The sequence below is a fragment of the Prionailurus bengalensis genome, chromosome B2 (assembly GCF_016509475.1).
Source record: "Prionailurus bengalensis isolate Pbe53 chromosome B2, Fcat_Pben_1.1_paternal_pri, whole genome shotgun sequence".
NCBI classification, from domain to species: domain Eukaryota; kingdom Metazoa; phylum Chordata; class Mammalia; order Carnivora; family Felidae; genus Prionailurus; species Prionailurus bengalensis.
The window spans coordinates 102807075-102833839 of record NC_057349.1 but is presented as its reverse complement, the minus strand read 5'-3'; the positions used below and the strand labels follow the sequence as shown (position 1 = coordinate 102833839).

Below are 26765 nucleotides of genomic sequence, written 5' to 3'. Positions count from 1 at the left end.
AGAAATGAAAAACCAAAGGATAAAAAGATTAGGGATCAGGGACTCCTTAAGGGAACAGCCTAGCTGGGTCACCCTAGAATAATGAGCATATTTGACCAATTCCCGTATGCTCACAAGCTCTTTACTCATAATTGTGAGTAGACAACGGTGGATCGATGCATGTTTTATGGAAGGTATCTACTTTGACATACAGACCAAAAACAGATGGTAATACCTGGCAGGAAGCAGAGACTAAGAGAAAGACAAGATTTTGCTTCATTGTAATGAGGAGAGTGTGCTTATAAGACAGGCACATTCAGAGAACAACAAAAAATATGCCTGGAAGTTAAAAATATAATAGCAGACATGATTAAAATAAAAGATTGGAAGATAACATTGAGGCATTTTCCTCAAAGCAAAGACAGCAAAAAGGTTAAAGAGATGAATAATAGGTGAGAAGGTTTTTTAAAATTAGTCTAAGGATTCTACTTCTGAATAACAAGAATTCCTCAGTATGAGAAAAAAAATTACATGAAGGAAAAAATCATCAAAAGAATATTCTCAGAATTCACAAGAGTTTCCCTACTGAGAGGGTCATGGAATGCCCAGGATGGTAAATAAAAATAAACCACACTCATTGGGACGTTTTACAACACTGGGGACAAAGAAAATACCTAAGAAATTCTGTAGCAAAAGTACAAATTTCATAGATTGGAGAATGTACCCGAATAGTATCAGACCTCTCTCAACAGCAATACTGGGCAGCTAGAAGAGAGTAAGTGCCTTCGAAAATGAGGAGAATCATTTCTAATCTAGAATCTATACCCAGTGGCCCTACTGATTATTTGTTAGGATAGACATACCTCACAATAGCATACTTCTTAAATATATAAGATTCAGAAAACTCTAGCTTTCACAATAAACCTATGGAGGATGTACTTCACCAAAAAAGAGAGAAACCAAGAAAGTAGGATATAAAGGATTTAGAGAATCAGGAAACATAAACTATAATCCAAAAGAGAGCTTTGGAAATTCCAGGGTAACATCTGTGCAGCAACTAGTTTAGAATGCAACCAGGCAGAAGGCTCCAAGCCATTTCTCCAAAAAGAGGAAAATTTACAGAATATCTAATATATTTAAACATATGGAGAGATTTAAGCAACTGGAAAAGAGGATTGAAAGAGTGATAACTTATTTGAAACAAACTGAACAAGATCATTATTAACTCAGAGTGGGGATCAGTGCAAATGGCGGGCACGAAAATTGTATACTCCATGACTCAGCTGAGAATATATAATAATACATAATAATGGTTCATTGGTAATTCTCATAACAATCACTGTTGGTCTGTGTTGGGAGAATGGGCTCACAGACAGACGTCGTGTGTTAAGAGTTTGTGTAGTAAGCGTAGCTAGCAGGGGAGTGTGAAGGGGGAACTTCTCTTCCAAGAGGGAACTCAGTATTCAATGTCTAAAACTGAAAACTCGAGAAAAAGTAATATGAGCATGATATTTACAAAAATAGTCAAAAGTGCCAAAATATTCAGCTGGAAGAATTGAAAGTAGTTGTTTCAGGGGAAATGAAAATGGCATTGGAGTCTGCAAGGAGCAGCTGTTTTCCCTAACAAGCCCCATAAAGTGGCCGCTTTAAGATATGTTCATTGTTACCTTGAAAAAATAAAGAGCAAATTAAAAAAAAAAAAAAAAAGGCCAGTCTTAGAATTTTCTTGGAATTTACAGCCTAAAGAGGGATATGATATAATTACATAGATATGTAACTATAACTACGAGTTGTGCGAAATGCTGTGACTGAAATGTCTTGTTTAATCTTGTGTGAACACTGAAAGAATGAGAAGGCGCCCATTCTTAATGAGGAATGTACCAACCCCAGTAGTTGGTGAAAGATCATTATGAATAATGAACTTCAGAGAAGAGTAGGGAACCATCAAATGTGGCATCTGTTGGGCTGGGGTAACCAACTGTGAGATGCTACCTGGAGCGTTCTATTTAATAATGGCAAGGTCAGCCACTGTGACCATGGGAAGGATCATATTCACCTGGAATAACCTTCCCTAGTTTCTCTGTTCATGGAGGTTAACTTTAGGGCCCTAGTAACAGAAATAACCACCTGGGGTCACCGACCAGGAGAACCCATCAGGGTTAGGACATCAGAGCTCATCTGTTCTTAACTTTATCCTCTCCTTTTGCAGCCAGGAAGACTCAGGCCCCAGAAGGTTTAGCAGTCTGCCCCAGGTCCCAAAACCCACTTAATTCCAGAGCCAAAGCAAGAATTCGGATCTCCAAGTACCTTATCTAGAACTCTTCTCTACAATTATAGAAAAACATATAGATTGACCTGTTAGAGAAGCTGAAATTAAACTAATTATCATAGTGTTGCCCAACAACAGAAAACTTGATATTCTTTGTTCAATGATGAAAGAAAACATTACAAAAAATAATTACTTTCTCTATTTGAATTTTTCATTGTTGTCTAAATTTAGTACCTGATAGCAGCTTAGGGATGATCAATCTCTTCTTTGTAAAATAAAAAATTTAAACTTTATATTCATCAGTAATGAGGTGAAAATCTAATGGCGATAACTTGTTACAATAGTTCCAAGAAATGCCTATAAAAACTGCAATATATATGACTTGCACACGTTCTCGTTCAGTCTTAAATAATAGCTTTGAATTTACTGTAGCTGATCATATGTAGAAAACATACTATGTATCTTAAATTTTAATTATGTTAATGAAACATATAAAAAAGTATCTCCCCTCCAGAGGAACCTTATAATTCAAGACAGCATGTGCACAACACGCATGCACGCACACACACACACACGCACACACACACACATAATCAGACCCTGGAGTTCCCTGAAAAACAGAATGATCAGAGTCAGGAGATCCATTTTCACCAAAAGAAAGCTCTTTTTTAAAATGTTCACATGGCTGCACCAGAACCCTGACGTTTTAGTCATGTCTACACTAGTCAAATCTACAACGGCATTTTGAAATCTTGGTGTGGGTCGTGATATCATGTACTTGTACTCTAATACAGGATTCACTATCACCCCCCGCCCAGTAGAAGCTTACTACAAGTTCAGAGAACAAGACTATGGTTATCAAAGAGAGAATGTTGTAGGCTTAATTTTTTTCTTTCATGCAGTAAGGAAGCTTTGTAATAATTAGGCCCGGATATGATTTCTGATTCTAAGATCTGATTGGAAAATTCCAAGAAATACTCAGGGTGTCCCAAAGAATAGTTTACGGTTGTATTGACCCTGTGATCACTGTCCATTCAGAACAGAGATTCTCAATGATATATAGGGAAGTAGCACATCGATGTGATGACCATTAGAAATGATCAACTGGACCGCATGATATCTATGAAATTTCCCTTTGGGAATCAGGAAGTACCTATGATTGGGTAGATTAGACAATAATTTTAAAAAATATATATATATATATATTTGAGAATTTTACCATGTTCTCTTTGTCGATCAGTTAGAAGGAAGGTTAGCACTCAGGTGTATGATCCCTCATCTGTGTTTTCGTCTGTAATGCTCTAGAAGGCTCTGGAAAGTTCAAGGAGCCCCCGAAGGATTATTGTTGGAAGATTGCACCAGCAGGATAACTTGAATTTGAACATTTCTTCAAATCCAACGCATATTTGACTGAGATATGCATACTTAATCTCTAGATTACTGAGGCAAATATGGCAAGAACAGAAAAGGTGACAGAAAAGTTATTTCTGTAAGTGGGAGAGTGAATCCTGTGATTGCAAGTAAGGAAATGAGATGTATTTGTTTGTTACTGTCCCAGATAGTTTAGCTCAGGGCACTTGCTATGGACTGGATTGTATCCTCTACAAATTCATAATTTGCCCCCAGTGTGACAGTATCTGAAAATAGAACTTTCAGGAGTTAAGTAAGGTTAAATGAGGTTATAAGGATGGGGGTCCTAATCCAATAGGATTGGTGGCCTTACAAGAAGAGCAAGAAAGATCTCTCTCTCTCTCTCCACGTACACACACCCAGGAAAGACCACGTGAGTGCGCGGTAAGAAGGCAACCCTGTACAAGCCAGGAAGAGAGGTCTCACCAGGACCTGACTGTTCTGCCATCATGACCTCAGACTTGCAGCATCCACAACTGTGAGACAACTTGTTAAGCCACTCAGTCTATGAGATTTTGTTGTGGCAGCCTGAGCTGACTAAGACAACACCACAAAAGTGTACCAGGGAGATTGGAATGTTGAAGCAAAGCGTGCATCAGGTACAGTGCAGGATCCCAGACCAGAGTCAGGGCAGAGTTTAGATAAGACCAGGAAACACAATAAAGACAAGACAGGGGCTGTGCATGGAGCATCTCCGACCAAGAGGCACTGAACCAAGATTTGGCACAGTGAGTAAGAGCTTCGGTTTTGAACTTAACTAATTCAAAACTTTTTTTTTTTCCCTCTACCATCCACAAGTTGCAGGACTTTAAATAAGTTATATAACTACCTCATTCTCACTCTAGGACTTCACCACTAATCCTACAGTGGGGATAATGATGCCTTTATCACATAGCCATTGTGAGAATTAGATGATTAGTATCTAGCAGTGTCTGGCCCAGGCTAACTCACATCTCTTTGAATTGGTAACCACATATAGTAGCCAAAGTCCGAGAATTTGGGGGTCTAAACTGGTCTGTATTCGTGTGTTCCTACTCCAGATATTTACTGCATACTTACTATCCGCCAGGCAAGATTATAGGTGCCAGAGAAAGAGCAGTGAGGGACAAAAAAAATCTACCTTCATGGCGCTTACATTCTAGAGAGTTAATGAGTCTAATGGCAAGAACCTGAAGTTGGCAGGCTCCTGAGTCCCCAGCCATGTCCCATGTGCAAAAAGGTCTTGTTCTGGGCAACTCACACAGTCCCTGGGAATGGCTTAATGTATGTAAAAAGAGACAAAATGTATGTTGCCAAATAGCTTGTCACACAGGTGATAAATATTGCTAATTTCTTTTTCAAAACTGCATGAAGGACTCTTGTTCGACACGGCATCTTGCAGAAAGCTATCATCACCCTCATTCTCTAAAAGCTTTTCTTCTCCTTCTCTCTTCCCTCAAAAAAGACAGGCTGTATATAAAGACGGTGTTCTTGTACCAGAAAGAAGTATACTTCGATCTATCCATTGTCCCATAATGTTTCATTTGCTTTCCTGAATCTTGTTTCTAAGAAATTTTAGCTTGGCAAAAAGGAAAACATATTTGAAAACAGTTTGGGAAATTAAAGCTTTGCAATGATAACCTTCTGAAAGGGGCCCCTTCATGCTGACAGCTCCCTTTCTTAATGTTTGTGGAAGTCTGTGTAAGACAGTTTGGGGAACCTCCCAGTGTTGGGGTGTATGTGCAATCTACCTTTTCCATTCATCTTTCCCTCTCGATTCGGAAGGCAAGCTAAAACATTTGGACTTTGCTGCATAAATACTTGCAGAGTAGATTTTGTTTTATTTGGTACCATTTACCATTTATTTGTGGGTGTTTCACTCTTTTGTCATCCATATGCAGAGCTAATTGGAGAATGGATTTGGTTATGATAAATAAACCATTTTTGAGGGGCACCTGGGTGGCTCAGTCGGTTGAATGTCTGACTTCAGCTCAGGTCATGATCTCACAGTTCATGAGTTCGAGCTCCGCATCAGGCTCTGTGCTGACAACTAAGAGCCTGGAGCCTGCTTCGGATTCTGTGTCTCCCTCTCTCTCTCTGCTCCTCCCCTGCTCACACGCCATCTCTCTCTCTCTTTCTCAAAAATAAATAAAGATAAAAAAAATAATAAATAAATAAATAAATAAATAAATAAACAAACCATTTTTTTGTATCTAAAAACCCATTCTCGGGGCACCTGAGTGGCTCAGTTGGTTAAGCATCTGACTCTTGATTGTGGCTCAGGTCATGATCTCCAGGTTCATAAGTTCGAGCCCCTCATTGGACTCTGCACTGACAGCCCAGAGAGCCTGCTTGGGATTCTCTCTCTCCCTCTCTGCCCCTCCCCCACTCACTTTCTCTCTCTCTCTCTCTCTCTCTCTCTCTCTCTCTCACTCACTCAAAATAAATAAAAAATAAGTAAATAAACAAAAACCCATTCTCCAAGATGCTTCTCTGCAGTAACAGTGTAGTAAAACAAGTTGTTCCTTTGTTGCTTTGGAAATGTGTCTTATTCTCCTTTATTCTTTTCGCGGCAACCTGAGTTCACATATTTACAATCCAAAATCAAAAGAGCTTAGGGAAGTACTGAGATCAGCTGCTCATCATTTTATGCCTAAATAAAAGAAAGGGAAAAGTACGAGTGTTTTTGCAAAACTTCAATGAATACCCAATTGTAGTAAATAAATAACCACTAGGAACAATGCTGAAAATAATTGGACTGAGTCGAAAATTCTTTTCATGTTTAAACAAATTTGGGATTTCTTTTCTTCCCATATAAATGCATACATGAACAGTTTTGCCCACTACCAAAGAGTATTGCTATCTTAGGAAGTCTCCTTCTGGTTTATCACATAGATCATGGAAAGGTATGATGTTAGAGTTTGTTGCCTTTAATTAATAACTGAATAGTGCCAAATAAAGATAGCCTTTCAAATAGCAAATAAACTCTTACAAAGAGAAATTCTTTTATAACTAGAACCCCTTTCACAGGACTAAGTCCTTTGTTAGTCAGATAAACTCTAGAAGTGGATTTCAGAATGAAGACCTCAGTATTTGTTTTTAGTCTTGTGAAAGCAATAAAGTGCTGACAAAGAGTACTATAATGTGTCACCCTAGTTAGAAATAAGTCACATTTAAGAGTGTTCTTTATTGCTGCCCTTAGCCAGGCTACCACTTTACAAAACAGCAGCAGGATGGTTACATTCATTGGAGCCCCACCTGAATACTATATACACTCTCTAAAAATGTCAGACCTTTAAGGATATTGGAGTGATTATAATACACCGTCATTATGTTCCCATTGGTTTAAGTCTGAAACATACTGAATCTAAAAGAGTAAAAGGGTATGTTTTTCCATTGCCTTTCATACCGTATTATTTCCTGTAAAATTGCAACCCCATTTCAAAAGACTCAGCTATTTCAATTGTGATTTTTTTTAGATAATAAATGTAAACACGGTTTTGATCTATACTTGTTTCTTTAAGTCTGGATGTGAAAATGTGTAATGCTTCCCATTCAAACCACAGTAGATTTGCATTATGGTTCTGAGCACAGAAGGCACGATGGGATAGGAAGATAGAACCTTCAAGCCATGGTATAGGGCCTACTTGGCTGTGAGAAGGCAGATGTGCACAGATGACTGGAACAAAAAATGGGAAGGGGGTTTGTCGCCACATTGTCGAGCAGAAGGCATGAGACCAAGATTCTCAGCTCTGGCTGCACAATAGAATCATCTTGGAGCACACCAGTCCTTGAGAGGGGTTAGCATGTAAGTTAAAGAATTGGCATGTAGAAATAAAAATAGATTTATAACCCAGAGCCTTTCTCTATGTTTTTTAAAAAGCTTGTCCATATTCAACAATTATACCTTTCTTTGCTTTTTTGGGGGGTAGGGGGCGGGTAAGGTCTACATTTTTTACCATTTACCCCAGGTGGGCATTCAAGAAGTGCTTTGTTGCCAATCTGACTCCATTTCCAGCCACAGCCCTATGGAGTTTAGCTGAACGATGTCTATACCTGAGAGTAGGCGTGCAGGTATATAATGCTCTGTGTGAATGAGAAGCAAAATTAGTTCTTTCAGAGATGTTCTCTTGGTTCTGATTAAAGATAAAAAATAAAAGCTGTAAGTTTCCACAAACGCTACAAGTGTTTTTTCTTGCAATGTACCCATTTATATTTTCAACAACGTTGGTTTGTCTTTCTTGAAAATGTCCTTCATTCAAGGACCACACTGCAACCGTAGATCATTTATGCATAATTTGGTAGATGATAGACATTTGAAATTACTGTGACAGGTGTTTTCGCATTGTTTTTGCTGATCTGATAAAAAGCATATTGCCAGAAAAGAGTGTGGAGAACTTAAACTCCTCAGAATCAATTTTGAAGCACCCTTTTGAAATGAGAATTGCTGTAAAGAAGCGTTTTGGAAAGAGGTGAAGGTGGGGGGAACAGTCCTTGAGATGAAAATACAATTCAGTAAAACAAATTTGCTTCTTTGATGGGGACTATATACACTGTACTTTAATTTATTCATCACTGTTATCGTCCTTGAAATTGTTTTCTGCTACCGTCCACATGATGGCCCCAGGAAGCCCAGCAGAGAGCCAAGGGAAACAATTCACCTGTGCTCCTGGTGAACTATTTCAATATATTTGAATATATTTCAAAGTAAGAAATAAGAACTTACTAAAGAGACACATACTGCAAGCTGAAGGCTAAAAAATACGGAGAAAGGATCTCTTTTATATATGACGGTCCATAGGTGCCAACGTTATTCTGTAAAACCAGTGACACCTGTGTTAAGTAATGTATGTGGGAATAAAAATCGTTTTATGTAACTTTTGCTGTGGAAGGTAGCATTCCATAAGTTCATCATATTTTTTTTTTCAACGTTTTTTATTTATTTTGGGGACAGAGAGAGACAGAGCATGAACGGGGGAGGGACAGAGAGAGAGGGAGACACAGAATCGGAAGCAGGCTCCAGGCTGTGAGCCATCAGCCCAGAGCCTGACGCGGGGCTCGAACTCACGGACCGCGAGATCGTGACCTGGCTGAAGTCGGACGCTTAACCGACTGCGCCACCCAGGCGCCCCGATCATATTTTTAATCTTGACTTAAGAAAAGAACTGCTATGGCCATTTTAAAAATAAGAGTTCCACTTATCTCTTTGCAAGAACTCCTTCTCTTCCTTCTGTGTCCTTCCCCTCATACCCGCCCTCCCACACCCAACTCCATCCACCCTCCCCGTTAGCCAAAGGCATTTGTGAAATACGGAGGCACTTATGTCGTGCTGTTATTTGGTTGGGGTATTCTTAATAAATGCCTCCTGTATTTAGAGGTGGTTTGAGGAGGTCAGCTAATGCAATTTCACTTTGATTACTTATTTGAATTTTGGATGCAAAGAACCCTGAACCAATTCCCTGAATTTGTCATAATCATAATTTAGTTATCCACAGCTGCTTCATTAGATTTAAGGTCCTTTCAAGAGAATATTGATTATTACAGCTCTCGATTATCTAATAACAATATTCATAAGATGCCCTCTTCTCCAGCTCCTTTCCGCCTGACTCACTAATAGGTACTGGTTTCCACCGTTCTCCTTTTCCAGGCACAGCGTCCCCCGAGAAGTTACCGGCTCATAATGACACAGCGATATAAAGCAAGACCTTCAGTTCTTTCAGAGGTGGTTCATTACTCTCCATAAATCCTTTCTGTCCCCTTTCAGTCTACCCTCATGTTTGCCGTTAGAATTCTGTATCTTAAACTCAAAACCAAGCATGGCATTCCAGATCTTACCCTTCTTGAGTGGCTCCTATTACCCACCTTGGACTTTCTGTGTAGGGAGAAATGTTATGAGAAACCCTTGAGCCAGAATGTGAAACGTGTCATTCCGGCTAGATGAAATAGTGAAATGGGAACATTAATGGTAACACATGCCAACGCAAGTAAATTAATATATCTTTTAAGGTAGTTATATTTAACAACGTGTGTTATCGCCAAGAGGAAAAAATATATATGTATTGGTCACATAGGAACTTTTCGCTCAAATAATTCATTAATCTGTTTAACAAAGGGTTTCAGAGCATCTAGAATATTCCAAACACTTGTCTAAGCAGTGGAGATTTAACAGTAAACAAGACTGACATGGAACTTATGGTCTGTTGACGATACTGACAAGTAAGGAGGCAGTGACACCCCTGTATCACAGGGACTCAGATTGGAGAGAAGAGGGTTCTACAGGCTCTAGAGAAAGGATGCGGAGAGAGCAAATTGTCAGAAGAATCTTCTGGAGGAAGGTGACATCTAAGCTGAGATTTAAAAGAAGAGAAATTAGCTGAGCTGACTGGGATAGTGATCTAGGCAAAAGAGAATCTGGCCTGTGCAGGGAATTGGAAAAGGCTCTAGAGGAATGAATGAGCAGGCGCAGGGTGGAGTAGAGACAGAAGAGGCTAGAGAGCAGTCGCGCAGGGTCCCAGTCAGAGGGACACAGGATGAAGGGCAGTTTATTGCCTCGAGGTACCCTTGGGTGTCCAACTGAGGTTTTCAGTAGGCAGGGCCTGCATTGGCAAAAAACGAAGGATGATTTGATTTTGAAATTTATGACTTAGTAGGGAACTTATAAGTATAATTCAGAGGTAGCTAAATCTCTTAGGATTCCTTGGCTAGTTTTCTAGAACATTCTTTGACTTGGTTCCTGTTACATATTTACAATTCCCTGAATACTGTTGCCGTAGCTCTTTTCCCCAACACATCTTAGAGTTCTATGCCTAAAACATTTTATTGCTGAATTAAATGTTTCCTATTCTAACTACTCATCTTGAATTTCCCCACGTTTTTGCAACCAGAAATTAGTATGTTTAAAAATGCTGTGGTCTGCCATGAAGAAGTACAAAATGGCAAATATAACAGCGTATAGCATCACACCTAGAGTTGATTCTGTGCAAGTTTAATTCCCTGCGCTTGTCAAAAGTTGTTAAAACATTGCTTGCCTTTTTTGAATGTAAAATGTGGGCAGACATGTACTAATATATCAAAAAATGACACTTTGTCAAAGAGGGCTTTCATGGGAGAATGTTCTGAATAAAATGTTTTCTTTTGAAAAGAACCCGACCTGTTTAACATTCCAAAGCAAACACAAAAGAACACATAATGCCTGAACCTACTGCCAGTCACGACTGTCAGTTTCATTTCCCCTTTCATACTTTTTTTTTTCACATTCCAAAAACGGTTCCTCCAAAGAATTATCAGTTTTATTCCATGATAACCCTGGTTTGAAGTAAAATAAAAGTAGCTTAGACCCTCCTCGAAATGGATTCTTTTCAGACTTCCTAGCACTTCTAATGGCATGAAGATGATATGGTTGGCTATGTCTACCGTTAGACTCTATGTAATTATATGTGAAGCAACGATTCCCTTATCTATTAGGAACACTCGCTGAGGCTAACTGTAGTTCACTGTTTGGCAGATGAAATACAGAATTAAAATCTCACACTCCTTTTCAAGTTTTTTTTCGCCCCCCCAGTCATTTTAAAATCTTTTAACCTAGGGAAAGATGGTAGCCAGGAATGAATGGAAAACAGATGGTCTTTAAAGGCCTTAGCAAGATTAACCAAGCAGATGCGCCTATACGTTTACCCCTCCTCATTTCTCAAATAGTACTTCCCCGTTATGGTTGATTGGTGACGGAGCCCCTTCTTTGGATCTTCTGACGATTTCCGCAATTCAGATCACGGGTGATAGTTGGAATGTTAAACTGAAAATCAGTAGATAATTGGCTTTGATCACAACCTCGTATCATCTTATCTAAAGAGCAGGGATGGCTGTCTATGTTAACGCACGTCCTTGGCGGAGAAATACACTAAGTCTAGCTCTTGAGTGGGACTATCGTTCATTGTTTAGGGTACCAGGGAGAAGGGCTGAAAGAAATAGAAACAGATGGCAGTTGAGGTAATTGAGATACGGTATAGCTTGAAGGCATCCTGGAATGCCACCTAATAGTACTAGCGTGAAAAGAAGAGAAATATTCTGCACAACTTCATTTCTCATGTAAGCTGAGCCTGCTCAGAATGAAAATTCCTCAAGGGTAGAAGGAGACGCAAAAGGTTTGAGCTCGTATCAGAGCATGGCAGGAACAGATGCCCCCGCCGGAAGGGTTCATTGGAGAGTAGGAGGTCCAGGTTTTAATAAAATACTAGAAAATTCTGTGTATACTGTTATGAGCAACTGAAGATGCCTTCCTTAGAGCTCTGCGATGGCAAGTCGGGACAGTGAGGTGCAGAGCTACAGAGTGAAGTTTTGCGTCCTGCCTCCGTCTCTACTGATCACGCTGCCCTTGGCGGTGCCTTAGACTTCCTAAGCCTCACTTTGTTCACCTGTAAAATGGGCCTGATGATACCGCCTCGTGAGGCATTTAAGCTAAGCCAGTGCCGACATGTATTGAGTAACTAATAAACAGTACCGCTATCATTAATGGATTTTGCACAGCTTAGCAGTGTTTCCAGCAACCACACCCCAGAGGAGAATATTCATGGATGTAGTTTTTCGCTTCACCAGGAAACCCAGCTCGATAGTTATTGTGGGTGGCTAAAATTCCCTCACATTCTTTGAGCCGGGGAAAACTGTTCTACGTTACCACCTGTTCTCTGGGTTCCTAGGTATATAAATCATGTGGTGTGTTTAAACAGAAGTTAAAATCAGAACATTTCCTTGAAAACACTTTCTGGTTACACCATCAGACTGACTCAAAGAAGGTTTTCTTTTTTTTTTTTTTACACAGATCGTTAACACACTTTTGAATCATTTGCTAAACACAGTGGTTTCTCCTAAATGTATTAAAGCCAAAAGTCATTTATAAAATTTAGATCCCTTTTTAAGTTAAGACACTCGTATCCGTGACTATAGGCTATTATTACCTAAGAGGTGAAGGTGCATATCATCTGCACAAAGGTAACGCCAATGACCTATCAATCGTGGATTCTCCTACATAGTGGTCATCCTCAATACCCTAATATAAATGGCTCACTAGCAGTTACAACCGAAACCAACAAACGATGCAAACGAATCCCGATTTATCTTAATATTCAATTTTTACATCACTTTTTGAGCTATCTTATAAATTAATTAATTTCAAAATGGATGAAGCAGTAACACTGAGGTTTAGCTAATTATGTGCGAATTAAATATAAGCATTTAAAATAACCATTTTAATTAAATACAAGACTCAGGCAACTAATCATTAAAAGTGGAATTGGTAACTTGAGATTTATCATTCTGAAACTACTTGCACCACATTTCTAATGAATTCTTTCCTCTACTTAAATGAAAGACAAAATGCATCTCCCCAAAGTGGCAGCTAGTAAAAGGTAACCCTTTCTTGAGTCGTTGTCTGTTTGAAATTGAATCCAAGCAAAAGAAAAAAATTTGTTTACTTTGCTACAGTCTCTTAGATTCAAAACTGTAGTTACTGTTTGCTAAACCATTTCCAGCTTGACTTATATTTTAGTCCTATAAACATCTAAGAAAAAACATAATATCTGTAATGGCATTTGTTACTGCAAAAAAAAAATGGATATATTTTGTAAGAAAAAATTGTATCAAAATTTTTTTTAACATTTATTAATTTCTGAGAGACAGAGAGAGACAAAGCATGATTGGGGGGTGGAGGGGGAGCAGAGAGAGAAGGAAACACAGAATCCCAAGCAGGTTCCAGGCTCCGAGGTGTCAGTACAGAGTCCGATGTGGGACTCGAACCCACAAACTGTGAGATCATGAGCTGAAGTCGGACGCTTAACCGACAGAGCCACCCAGGCACTGCAGAAAAAATTATACTTTTAACAGAGGAGGCTCTGAGGAAGAAAATTCTGAATAATTTGTGATTTAATTTTTTAATGAAAATAATAATGTATTACAATTCAAGAATAATGAGAAATAATGCTTTAAAAAGTTTCATTTTATATATAGTAGCTATATACTCCAAACTTTATATTTGTAAGAACATAAAAATATCTTGCTATGTTCAAATTTGTCTATAGTAATTTGTATATGTTTAAAGAAAAAAACAGTGGCTACTTTTTAATGGCGCAACGTCACTGTCACTTAGCATAAACCCTGACACATGGTAGATGTTAATAAACATTTTTAGATTGTGTAAATATATTGATACATTTTACAAAATACCTTTGAAAAGGTTTTCTTTTGAAAACAATTTATTGTTATATCATGCCTCCTACGTACTCCAAATAGCAGATAAAGATGAAACTCATCGACTTAACCTTCTGAGGGCGGTATGCTTTTCTGCTGTCCTGCGATCAATTGCTTTTCTGTATTCTGGAATTAGTATAGACATTGAGAATCTGAAAGGGAGCAATGCCTCTGCTGGCTGAGAAGGAGTGATTTAAAGGCAAGTTGGCTTGTTTTGTTCCTTGTGCTTAAACACCTGCAATTACTGATTGTCACATTTTTCTTCTGTTGCAAAAACTGAGCTAATTGAAGGCACCACCCTTAGGGGATGAGTTCTGCAGTGTAACGAATGTTGAGTGCCCTCTTGAGTTTAGCATTTTAATTATTCATAATTACAGTGATTTCTGTTTATTTGAGAACTTTGGAAATAATTCTAGTTTCTGTGGTGGAGGCTTTGTTTTGTTTTGTCTTCTGTTGAGGTCAGCAGGCCTGTGAGCATGTGAGAAGTTCTCAGAAGCAATGGAATCCAGTTTTCTGGCTAATAAGTGGACACTATTGATGTGTGCCATGTTCTGAAATAACCAAATGTACTTTTTTCTACCAGCTCTCTGGTTTCTCTAGGACGTTTGGCTGATAATGGGATTGTGAGGTGAAGAGCGAGCAAGGATTCTAGCAGAAGAACTAGAAAAAATATGTATGAAAGTGTGTTAATCAGAGAAGAGAATACAAGAGATTCGGTAGCTGGCTATTAGCCAAATGTATACAATTTTAAGGTCTTTTCTTTTTCTTGAAAAAGTGTGTGTGTGTGTGTGTGTGTGTGTGCGTGTGCGTGTGTGTTGCACCCTAAATACATTTGCATACAAGGGACCCAGGTAAAGATGAATATTCTAGCCATTTTGGACAACACTAATCTTCATGTCTACCATTTGCAAATAAACATTAGTAAGAATGATGTACTGGGACTGGGCACCTACAATCTCTTTAGATGTTATATACACTCTTATAATAGCCTGGAAAAACAGGGAAATATTACTTTACCAAAAAGAGTTTGGCACTGACAACCTGTTTTCATTGCAGTCTGTTTCGTTTTCTCATCTCTTTCTTCTTCTCCTTCTTCTTCTTCTTCTTCTTCTTCTTCTTCTTCTTCTTCTTTTTCTTCTTCTTCTTCTACTACTACTACTACTTCTTTTAATCTCTTAAATACAGCACTTTAGTTCTAGAGCCAAGCATGCACTCTGCAGCTAGAGAATTACTCAGGTCGCCTGGTATTCTCGATTCAACCTAGGAGGAAGCAGCAATTGCTTAATATCTTCAAGTAGCTGCAAAGGTGAAAGTGATCGATATGGATAACCATCAGATCAGAAGCAAGGTTCTGCTGCAGGAACATTATCTGAAATATGTTGGGTAGCCCCCAGTTTGTGAGACCATCTCTAATCAAAGGGAATTAACAATGACCTCTCCCAGCGTTCGGCTCAAATATGAGCCCTGCTGCTGTTCATCAGCAAATTGTTTCATAAAGGAACCGAAGGTATCATTTAAAAAAAAAAAACAAGGAAAGAAATGGCCTGATCATCCAAACTACACCTCTTCTTCTTCTTACCACAACACATTTTTAACCACAGCTACTAAGGAGCAGAAATTAAACAAACAAACAAACACTACGACAAAATAAAAGACTAACTGGGAAATCACTCGTCTGTGTCTCCACCCCCAGGTGCCATCAAGCAGGGAACAGGCCAAAAGGACAGACAGTAGGTGAGAAGACACCATGGAATGTCCACCAACCAGATAAGCATCCCTGGATCATTGAGAAGTGTCTGAATGTAGGTATGTGCGCTGAAGACTTCTGTGCTCTCCGTTCTCGAACTTTCCGTACCCCTACCCCGTGTGTTATCCATCTGCCATCTCCTCAGCCTTTTGAAAGCACTACTTGGAGGGACACCACGCATGTGCACCCAGACCCCCTTGGTGGCTCTCCCACAGGAGATCCTCCCTCCTCTCCCGGCTTTTCAAACGTTCTACAAAATGACTTTAAACTGCCTCCTGTTCCCCAGTCTCAGAATTCCTGTAGAGAAACCTTCCCCACTGACACCGAGCCTTATTGCCCAAACACAGAAAGCCTTCTGATTATCTGAAATACCTTCCCCAAATCCTCCTTGCTGGTTTCAGTTCTGATTTTCCTCCAAGACCTAAGTCAACCTTCACCTCCATTACAAAATTGTGCTGATTTTCCATCCCAATTAAGTCCTTCCTTCCAAACTGCCATAGAACTTGGGGTTGTACCCCCTCTCTGACATTTGACAGCTTGTACCGTGTATTACTTTGTCTCTCCTAATGCGTGTGCCCTGTGTCCTCAGTGTGCCTATTTACTTCTGGAAAGGTGGGAACTGTTGTATTTTTTTTTTACCAGAATCCAGGGTGAGGAGAAGTGGGCATGTCATGAGCTGCCATGACAAACAAGGGGACAAAGCGAGATGGTTAAGAACACAGACTCTGGAGCTAGACTGCCAGAGTTTGAGTTTGAGTTCCTGCTCAGCCAGCTAGTAACTGACCATGGCAAGGGTTCTGGTTTTTAAATGTTTATTTCTGAGAGAGAGAGAGAGAGAGAGAGTGAGTAAGTGGGGGAGAGGCAGAGAGAGAGGGAAAGAGAGGATCCAAAGCAGGCTCCATGTTGACAGCAGAGAGCCCGATACGGGGCTCAAACTCAAGAACCATGAGATCATGACCGGAGTAGAAGTCAGATGCTTAACTGACTGAGCCACCCAGGCACCCCAACCGTGGCAAGGTTTCTGTGCCTTAATTTCCTTATCTCTAGAATGGGTATGATAATATATCCATCCCCTTGAGTTATGGTAAAGCTTAAATCAGTGAAAAAAAAAGTGCTTAGAATAGTGTAATCCATATTGAATCACACTCAAAAACTGTTAACCTGTGTATTACTGTGTATACATGGAATAGTCCATCTCAATTAATTTTTTCAATAATGTTATAATAGCTCATCATTCCCATTCTAAAAAGAGGAAATCCATGGCCCTGAGACGTCAGGCCATTGCCTAAAATCACAAGAAGAGGGAGAATGACAACCAATATGTCTGACCTTAAATCCTGGGCTATTTCACTCTGCGCATTTTCACACATTGCACGTTGCCTCACACCCTAGTTACTGCTGCTAAAAATGAAATGTAGAGTTTAAACCAAATTATACTGAGATTTCACTAGATGTGACCTTGAAAGATCTTCTCAACGTGAAAAGTTTTAGTTGACTGTAAATACTTTTCTTATGGGCTAATCCAAATGTGGTGGGATGGTGATTGCCTTTTTTTTTTTTGTCTGTTTAGTTTGACTTAGAGGCTAAAATTCAGCTCAGCAAATATTTCTGTTCCCAGGCACTGCAGGAGAAGGGTAGAGAAAATACCAAATGGGTAGTTTTGCCATAGGGTTTTTGACCTATGTGACTCGAGTCATAGAAACAAATGGGAAACACCTCCCACATTTGTAAAACTTACATTCCCAGGTCCCCTTGAGATTGGTTCTTCCACATTTCCTTCCTCGCCCCCTGTCATAATATGGTCTGGATACAGTACCACTCTCTACAAAGATAACACTTTGGGGTTTGGCAGAACGTGCCATTCAAGAGGAAAGTATAAAAAGTAGAAGTTTTCAAATCATTTTATTCTATTTGAAGTTATTTGGGAGAATTTTCAAGAAGTCCCGTTAAACTTGGCAGACCAGCCCCTCTTGGAATATCTTTATTTTCTAGGAAATCATCAAGTCTGGTTCGTGTCGCTGCCAACATTGGCTGCAGCCGGTCCGTTTGTGCATCTGTAGCACTTAGTACTGAGCTGGCATATAGTAGATGATGGATAAATCCTTGGTTCAATGCAATGTTGTTACTGATACGTTAAATATACTCTGCTCTCCCGGCCCACCACTGAATTGCAGAATAACTTCAGAGATCCTCTGTATACCTGAAGGAACTACCTTTAGGTGAAGACTTCCCAAGAGATGGGATTGGAAGGACTAACGTTTTTGAACATACTTACCTTATTCTAAGTTCTTTAATTCACATAAACCATTTCATTTCATCATCAAAGTAACCCTGCGAAATAGGTATTATTATCCTGCACTTACCGACAAGGAGGCTAAACTTCAGGGTTTAACCGATATACTTAAAAACCTTGACACAAGGGCCCCTGGCTGTCTCAGTCCATGAAGCGTGCCTGACTCTTGATCTTGGCCGAGGTCATGATCTCACAGTTCATGGGTTCGAGCCCCGCATCGGGCTCTGTGCTTGACAGCACAGAGCCTGCCTGGGATTCTCTCTCGCCCTCTCTCTCTGCCCCTCCTCTGCTTGCACCCATGCTCGCTCGCTCTCTCTCTCTCCCTCTCTCTGTCAAAATAAATAAATAAACTTAAAAAAATGAAAAAGTAAAAATCACACAACTGGTGAAAAAGCATTTCTATCACAAGTCTAATCCAAAGACCAGCAAATGACGAGGCAGTTAACGGGGATGAATTGAGCCTCCATTCAGTCAGGAAGGAGGAACTCTGTCCAAACAAGTGACTCAGGCACGTCCGATAATCTCCGCATGCCTTGGTTTTCTCATCTCATGTGATGTTATTACAAGGATCAAAATATTTTAAAATTTATTTATTTATCTTGTACACGTTTATTCATTTTTGAGAGACAGAGGGAGACAGAGTATGAACGGGGGAGGGTCAGAGAGAGGGAGACACAGAATCCGAAGCAGGCTCCAGGCTCTGAGCTGTCAGCACAGAGCCCGACACGGGGCTCGCACCCGTGAACCGTGAGATCGTGACTTGAGGCCGAAGTCAGACACTTAACCGACTGAGCCACCCGGGTGCCCCTGAAGATCAAAACGTTTTATTTGTGAAATAGCTTTGGAATTATCATTGATGCTATAAACATTAAGTTATAGTTAATGGGTTTGGAAAAAATAAACACTGAAACAGTTTAGAAGCCCCCAAAGGGTTTGATACCCCTAGCAGGTAATGGAAAGGAGGGATAGTCAATGAAAGACAGCAAAGGCCAAAACCAAGCAAATGCCATGCCTGTGTGGGATTTTGGAAGCGGATCTAGAAAAGACTGCTCTAGTACGGATACCGATCCAATGCTGTGCAGGCATCAGTTACTAAGTGGCAGTTACTCATAAGTATGTTACATCATGTTTTAAAATGTAGATATAATGGCCATAAGCACTAAAGCCAAGGACTGGATTCAGGATAAAACAGTGTAAATGAGGACTGTGCCTATGGAGCTTGTACCTTGTACAAGGAATAATTGTGTGGCAAGCTACTCATTGGAAGGATCAAGAGTAATGCTGTCCTTAAACACATGGTTCTAAAAGTATGTGTGTACCTAGGGGCCTTAATAGGCGCCAGCCTGCTGCTTCTTGAAACAATCTCTTCAAACGTTTTCCATAGGAATTAATGGCACCTTCGAGTTGCACCTGATGTCTGGTTTCGACCTTGTAAACGTTAAGGGAAGTAAATGTATTGGATGAGTTTTAAGCATGTGCTTCAGTTAAGCTACTATGCTAGTAAAAACAACGCTGTCTTATAAACTGTAAGGTGCTTTCCATTCTTTAGCATTTAATTGCATTCCAACTGAGCTAATAAGTCATTAACCTCAGCATCTGACCTAATCCATGTGTTTAGATGTACAAAAATTGGCCATATTTGTCCTTTTCTTCTTTTAAAGATTTTATTTTTAAGTAATCTCCACATGCAACATGGGGCTCAAACTCACAACCCTGAGATTAAGTTGCATGCTCCATTGACTGAGCCAGCCAGGCACCTCACTGTCTTTTCATTTGTTTACATGATAAGTTCCAGAAACCACCTACCAGATTTTTTTTTAATTGTATTTTAACCTGAAGGACAGCAGCAACCTTGCTGATACTTTAAACAATATTCAAGAAGTCAAAGAGAAAGTAAGAAACCACTTTTAGGGGCACCTGGGTGGCTCAGTCAGTTAAGCGTCAGACTCTTGATTTTGGCTCAGCTCATGATCTCACAGTGAGATCATGTGAGATTGTGAGATTGTGAGATTGAGCCCTGCATCGGGCTCTGCACCGACAGTGAGGAGCCTGTTTGGGATTCTCTGTCTCCCTCTCTCTCTGCGTGCCTCACTCATGCTCGCTTGCTCTCTCTCAAATAAACATTTAAAAAAATAAGTAGTCTTAAAAAAAAAAAAAAAAGAAAGAAAAGAAACCACTCTGTAAGTGTGCTTGTTAAAGCCTGCCTAGAGGAGGCCTCTACTGCTGAGATTGAGAATCTGTGATCAATTGCTTAATTTCATCTGACCAGTTTCAACTGTCAACTATTTCTTTTTTTTTTTTTTAATTTTTTTTTTCAACATTTATTTATTTTTTTGGGACAGAGAGAGACAGAGCATGAACGGGGGAGGGGCAGAGAGAGAGGGAGGCACAGAATCGGAAACAGGCTCCAGGCTCCGAGCCATCAGCCCAGAGCCCGACGCGGGGCTTGAACTCCCGGACCGCGAGATCGTGACCTGGCTGAAGTCGGACGCTTAACCGACTGCGCCACCCAGGCGCCCCTGAACTGTCAACTATTTTTAAAGATGTAGACCTAGGCCAATAACACATTTAACTTACTTTTTAAGTAGCTTTCTTAATATTTGTAGTTTATCATTATTGTTTATTGTTAAACGTCTTGACGGTAGAATGGATTGCCGGAATAATGATTGGAGTAATACAGCAATGAGTGGCTAAATGGGGGAATATTTTTATTTATTTTTTTTTTAATTTTTTTTTTCAACGTTTATTAATTTTTGGGACAGAGAGAGACAGAGCATGAACGGGGGAGGGGCAGAGAGAGAGGGAGACACAGAATCGGAAACAGGCTCCAGGCTCCGAGCCATCAGCCCAGAGCCCGACACGGGGCTCGAACTCACGGACCGCGAGATCGTGACCTGGCTGAAGTCCGACGCTTAACCGACTGCGCCACCCAGGCGCCCCGGGGGAATATTTTTAGAGCATAGTCCTAAGTTGTAAAGGTATTTTGTAAACTCTAAGTCACTACACAAATATTATTTATAAGAATAATTTTTATAATACTAAATTATGTTTTTCTGCAAAGCACTGAAATATAAGGAGGAAATTTTTCCTACTACTTTCACTTAAAAAATATTCACGAACATGGGTTCTTTAATACAGAACAGAATAGTACCTGAGAGAAGATTCATAAAAATTATAATACCTGCTGTTACAGAGTACTTGTTTTAGGCTAGACACTTTTAAATAGATCATTTTTAGTCTTCAGAATGTCCCTGCAAGATTTTGTTTTCTTCATAGATCCTCTTACACAATTGGGGCTCAGATTCGTTAATAAACAGATTAGTAAACTAGTAAATGGCGGTGCCATAGTTTAAACCCAGATGTTTTAGACTCCTGTGCTCATGCTTTTTAGCTATTAGGGAAGCCATTTTTCTCCATAAACAATAGGAAGGAAGGGGTGAAAACGAAAAAGTCGTAAAACAAAAACAATAATAGTAGCTACCATTTATTAATGTGCCACGTACTGAGGTAGGTGCCACAGGGTGCCCTTTAATTCATGAACCTAATTAACAGCTCCAAAGGGGTTCATTCATCTCTGGTTTTTGAAGTAAACTGGATATTAATATTTTCACTTGCCTTGTGAGAACTTTAAAGTTCAAAGACACTGAGTTGCTGACCCAGGATGGCACACCCAGCAAGTGGCAGGACCATCCTGATGGTTTCCAAAATCCATATTCTTTCTGCAGAATATTACAAGCTAAAGTATATTTCTGATTCATAAAATAAAGACTCTGGACTGCTGCATGCTTATCTTTTTTTTTTTTTCCTCTGAGTTTATTCTTAGACTGATTTTAGTTTTGTTTAGAAATTACTGAGCTTTCGGTTTGTAAGGAGCTTTCAGAAAATTATCATTAATTCTGTGAATATGCACTGCTTTGTGTTTATCGTAATGGTGCCCAAGTTTACACTGAAGTCAGATTTCAACATTATAAATCTCATGTGCTCAGCTTATATTTCATAATCCAGAATTTCGCTAAGAACTTAAAAATTAAAACAGATTTATTAGGTTCGGGAAAACTGCCTCGCATGCATAAATTACTGCTCTGGAATACCACAAGTTACAAACACAACTGAATAGCTTTCATCCTAATCTTGCAAGAAGCCTAGAGCAGCATTTTTGCGTTCATTCATTAAACAAGTGTCTACTGATTGCTAACTATTTTCATAAACTCCGTGCTAGGGAGATTGGCAGATAATAAGAACACAAACACCCCTACCCTTAAAGAGCTTTACAAATTAATTAGGGAGAAAAGACGTGGAAACCGTTAAACAATGAAAACTGAAGTTCAGCCATATTACAACAGTGAAATAAATCATTTTAATACAAAAAAAAAAAAAAAAGACTGTTCCAGTTTCATGACTAGAGGTGCTAACTATGGCTTGAAGTAGTGAAAAAGGCCTCACAGATGGAAGGCGACGGGCTGGGCAGAGAGGATGGATGGTACCCACCAGGCAGGCCCTATGGTGAAAGTAACCAAGCAGCAGATGCATTTATTATCCTGCAGGCTTGTGCAGGAGAACTGGAAAAGACAAGATTAGAAAGGCAGGTGAGGCCGGAGAGCCCAAAGCTTTGATTCTAGATAAAGACTGGCCTCTGGCCCCCAGGGGATGGGGACTCATTGACAATTTTGAGCAGAGGAATGACATAATTAAAATAGTGCTTTAAAAAAGATTCATTTGGCAGGAGTAGGCAGGATGGATTGGTAGAGAACAGGAGCAGAGAAACTACTGCAATAACTCAGTTCTAAGGTGATGAGGTTCTAGACAGAAGTGACGGTGGGGTAGAAGGAAAGACTAAATGCGAGCGAGAGTGCAAAGGAAGGCACGACAGAGGTGATGACCAGATGCGGGAGACAGACACAAAACTTACTAACTTCACATTCTGTTTGGGAACTTGTATAGTTTGCAAAGTGTATCGAGTTCATTGACAATTATGCATAATATTCATGGTCTCAGATGCCATTGGATTCCAGGAACAACTTGCTTTTATTTCCTGTAGCATTTCTTTTAGCAAACCTACAGTGAAGTCCTGATTTCCACGAGATAATAAATACTGTTATAAAAATGCCTGGGAGAATAATTGTAGCTCTATGTTGAAGTAAGAAGATGGAAGCATAATTAGATGAGTAATGAACATTCAGCCAGTGATGTTTAATATGCCCCCAAAATTCCAGTTTCCTTGTTCAGCTGCTGTTATATTTTTTTACCGCGTTGACTTGTAAAAGCTGTTAATTGATTGTCCAGAGTGCATTATTTTCATAAATGTATTGATACGATTCTCCCGTAGTTTGGTGTTTATTTAGTACCTTCCTGCCAGGATTAATTCCAGTGTCTTCAAAATGTCCTTCTTTAACAGTTTTGCTTTACAAATGGAAAAACTGAGCCATAGAGAAAGTGAATTAATGATTTATCCCAGGTAGCAGGAGAACTCAAGAATCTATCTTTCTGTGGGTCCAGAGTGGGCTACAGAGATAAAATAAAACCAGAAAGCCATCAAGTACTCTTTGTAGTTATTTAGATTTAAGGAAATACCCAGTGCCGGGCAAATGTAACCTTCTTACCTAGAACACACACACACACACACACACACACACACACACGCACGCACACACACGCACACACACGCGCGCACGCACACACACACACTCCATTGCGTTACAATGATATATAATAGTTCAAAAAGCAAGTGCCATTTTAATATTACTTAGATGCTGTTTTTAATGCCTCAAGTAAACCATATCGTAGCTTCTAATATTAATTCATTCCCCACTTAGAATTGTTAAAAATATTTATGATCTGGTATAGAGCAAAGCATATTGTTATCCATTTTCTTCAGCTTTGATATAAAAGCATTCTTCAGCTGTCTTCTAGGGACGAATGTCGTCAGAGTTTGATGGTAATTTATGTTGTCAGTCCATTAAGTTGATTTTATGGCAGCCAACACAACTATTGTCCATTTATGAGAAACCCGAGGACCACTCCGGGTCTCCACGAAGGCCGTTTGATACCTGCCCTCTCATATGGCTGACCTTGAGGGGAGTTGAGTTTGGTAATTTATGGCAAACCCCATCTAGGAAGACCTATTTGCAAGATTCACTGTCATTTAGTGCTAAATGATCATTGCTGAGTCCAGAGACAATCTGAGCTCCTGACAGAGCAATCCCATAAAAAATATTGCCTACCCACCCAGGTGTCCTTTCCAATTATCTGGAGTAGAAATTAATACTTTTAAAAGCTGCTAGTTTTTGAAAGGTTATTACAATTTATTCCAGCGGTTTCTTTTGCACATTATGATGAATTAGTTTATTACGCCATTATTTTCCATGTCAGCTTTTTAGAAGATTGAACCATAATGTTGAAACATTAGTGTGAATGGCAAACATACTATTTTACAGCTGAGTAATATATTTCTTTGAGAAAAAATGTGCTCAGTTTTTAATAACAGGTAATTTTATGTTTATGCTCCCTAATGCTGTTGTCAGGTATTATTTATTTCTGTTTGGTAAGAACTGGAGAACTTTCTTTTAAAATGTTAATGGGGGTTTGGACAGATTTTAGAGTCATAGTAAGAATATATTACTTAAAAGTAGAAAATATAAATTGTAAGTGTTTTTTCCTGAAAGCTAATATTTTCTAAGGTTTTCTTGACACCAATTTAATATATGATTACTTCCAGGGAGAGTGATACTACTCTCCATTTTTTCTCTAAAATGTAGTTGGTGGGAGGATACTTTTTTGTTCATTTTTCCAAGGTCTTCATGACTTTCAAGTTTTTTTTAATAAAGTATCTTTCTCTTATAAATGATTTAAGATAAATGATTTATGAAGCTATAAATCATTTAATGATGTTCTATCATTTACAGGCGTCTTATAAATAATATTAAAACAGCACTGTTATATAATAATTAGCACTATGATATTTATTTTTTTCAGTCATTATTCTCTATTATATGCTTGCTAAAATAGCAAAGAAGTATATAGTTCATTTCCTGTTTACCAGGTATTTAAAAAATACCCATTGTATCTCTGTGTGACAAAGACTGAGGAGAAGTATCTAGCGAGTGCACGTTGTACTATATTTTTATTCTTAAAGCAAATATTTTTCAAATGCTTATTATTTGCCAGGCATTACACAACTGTGTGTAGTTGGGACAAAGCCAGAGCAGCATTTTAGACATTCAGTCTTTTTTATTTCTATTACAATTATTTTTATCCCTACAGTTTTTAAAAGATACAACTCCACAAAAATTCTGAATCTTGAGTAAACCGAACATCTAAGCAAATTCAGTAACAACTTGGAAGTTTTACATTTGCTACCTCCAATCCAACAAATGTTTGCCAAAGGAAATACTGGTTTTTGTTTTCTCATCAAACACATTTGTTTCTTTAGCAAACGTTTTCAATATTGAAGTATTTATTTTTGTTGACACGACTGAAGCAAATGTTAGTTTTAGCAGAATTAAGATTCACAACATTCGTGAGTTCTTCCCTGTGAACTTGTGCCTGAGAATTTCTTCATAATGGAGGAGATAGGTAAAAGAGAGCGCCAGCTTTCTTCTTTTTGGGGGGAAAGGGATGTGATTTTTGTTGAAGTATAACATGTATACAGAAAAAGATGCACAAATAATAAGTATACAGCTGAATGGATTGGCCCAGAATGAGCATTCCTGTGCAATCAGCACTCAAAGCGAGAGGCAGAAATCACCAGCATTTCAACAAACACCGCTGTGTCCTCTAAGTAACCATTCTTCTTACTTCTGACATCAGAGATTAGGTTAGACTGTTTTTTGAAATATGCGTCGATAAAAATCATGATAAAATGATAACTTCTTTTGCTCCTCATAATTTTGTGATTCATCCACATGGTTGTATGTAGTTGTACCTTGGTTTCGTCACTGCATGGTATATTCCATTGCTTAAATATACCGTATTTTATTTGCCCAGTCTACTATTGATGATCATTGGATCAATGGCAGTTGGGGGTATTACAAAAAAAAAAATGCTTATCATATATATCATTTGGTGACAAATAAAAGCACTTCTATTGGGTATATTTCTAGGGGTAGAGGAGCTGGGTCTCAGGATGGGTATAGGTTCAGCTTTCATAGATACTGCTGACCACTTTTCCCGAGTCCTGGGAATCTCTTATGCTTACTAGTTATTTTCCTTTAGACCTTAAACTTAAAAATAATTGTAGGGAATTGGAGTAAATAATGTCTAGGTTTGTATCAGGCCTAAAATACTGTAATTCAGTACTTGTTTACAGAGGAGAGCTTTGGCATTGATTTTAACAAAAAGCAGATAATGAGAATCTGCTATTTGGTTTTCCATTATATTTCTCCATTTGCATTTGCATCTGGATTTGATTGTTAATGAACCTGAGCATTCATATTTTATGCTAAATAATGAAATTACAGTATCTGGTGCAGAAAAGCTGGAAAGTTTTCTGGTGTGCCCAATCATATTTTTCCATGTAATATAGAATATCTCTTGCCAGGCTGATGGTAATGACTAGCCAAATGCAAAACAGTACCTCTCTTCAACGTCCCTGGTTATTTTCACTGGAGTAAGGAGCGCACGGGTTGTGTGGATGCATCCCTTGTGGTATTTCACACGAAACAAGTATTCAGTACATTTTGTTGAACCCATTTGTCTATTTTGTTGGATGGGTTTTTTTTTAGTGGGGTTGGGGAGTAGACATTGGGGGTTTCATATAATCTTGGCTCTGACAACTGACTCTGGCCAAATTGCTTATCTCTCTTCGCCTTATTTTCTTCATCTGTAATGTGAAGAAGATAATAGTTCCGCCT

The 26765-nt window shown here is 39.0% G+C and overlaps 1 protein-coding gene across 1 annotated transcript in view; it reads left to right on the top strand.

The window, feature by feature from the left end:
- HS3ST5 (heparan sulfate-glucosamine 3-sulfotransferase 5) overlaps nucleotides 1–26765 on the top strand; it is a 153128-nt gene that overhangs the window by 38646 nt on the left and 87717 nt on the right. The window contains exon 2 of the mRNA XM_043592155.1: nucleotides 15570–15682. The gene's annotated coding sequence lies outside the window, so the exon portion shown is untranslated. The remainder of the gene's footprint in view (nucleotides 1–15569; nucleotides 15683–26765) is intronic.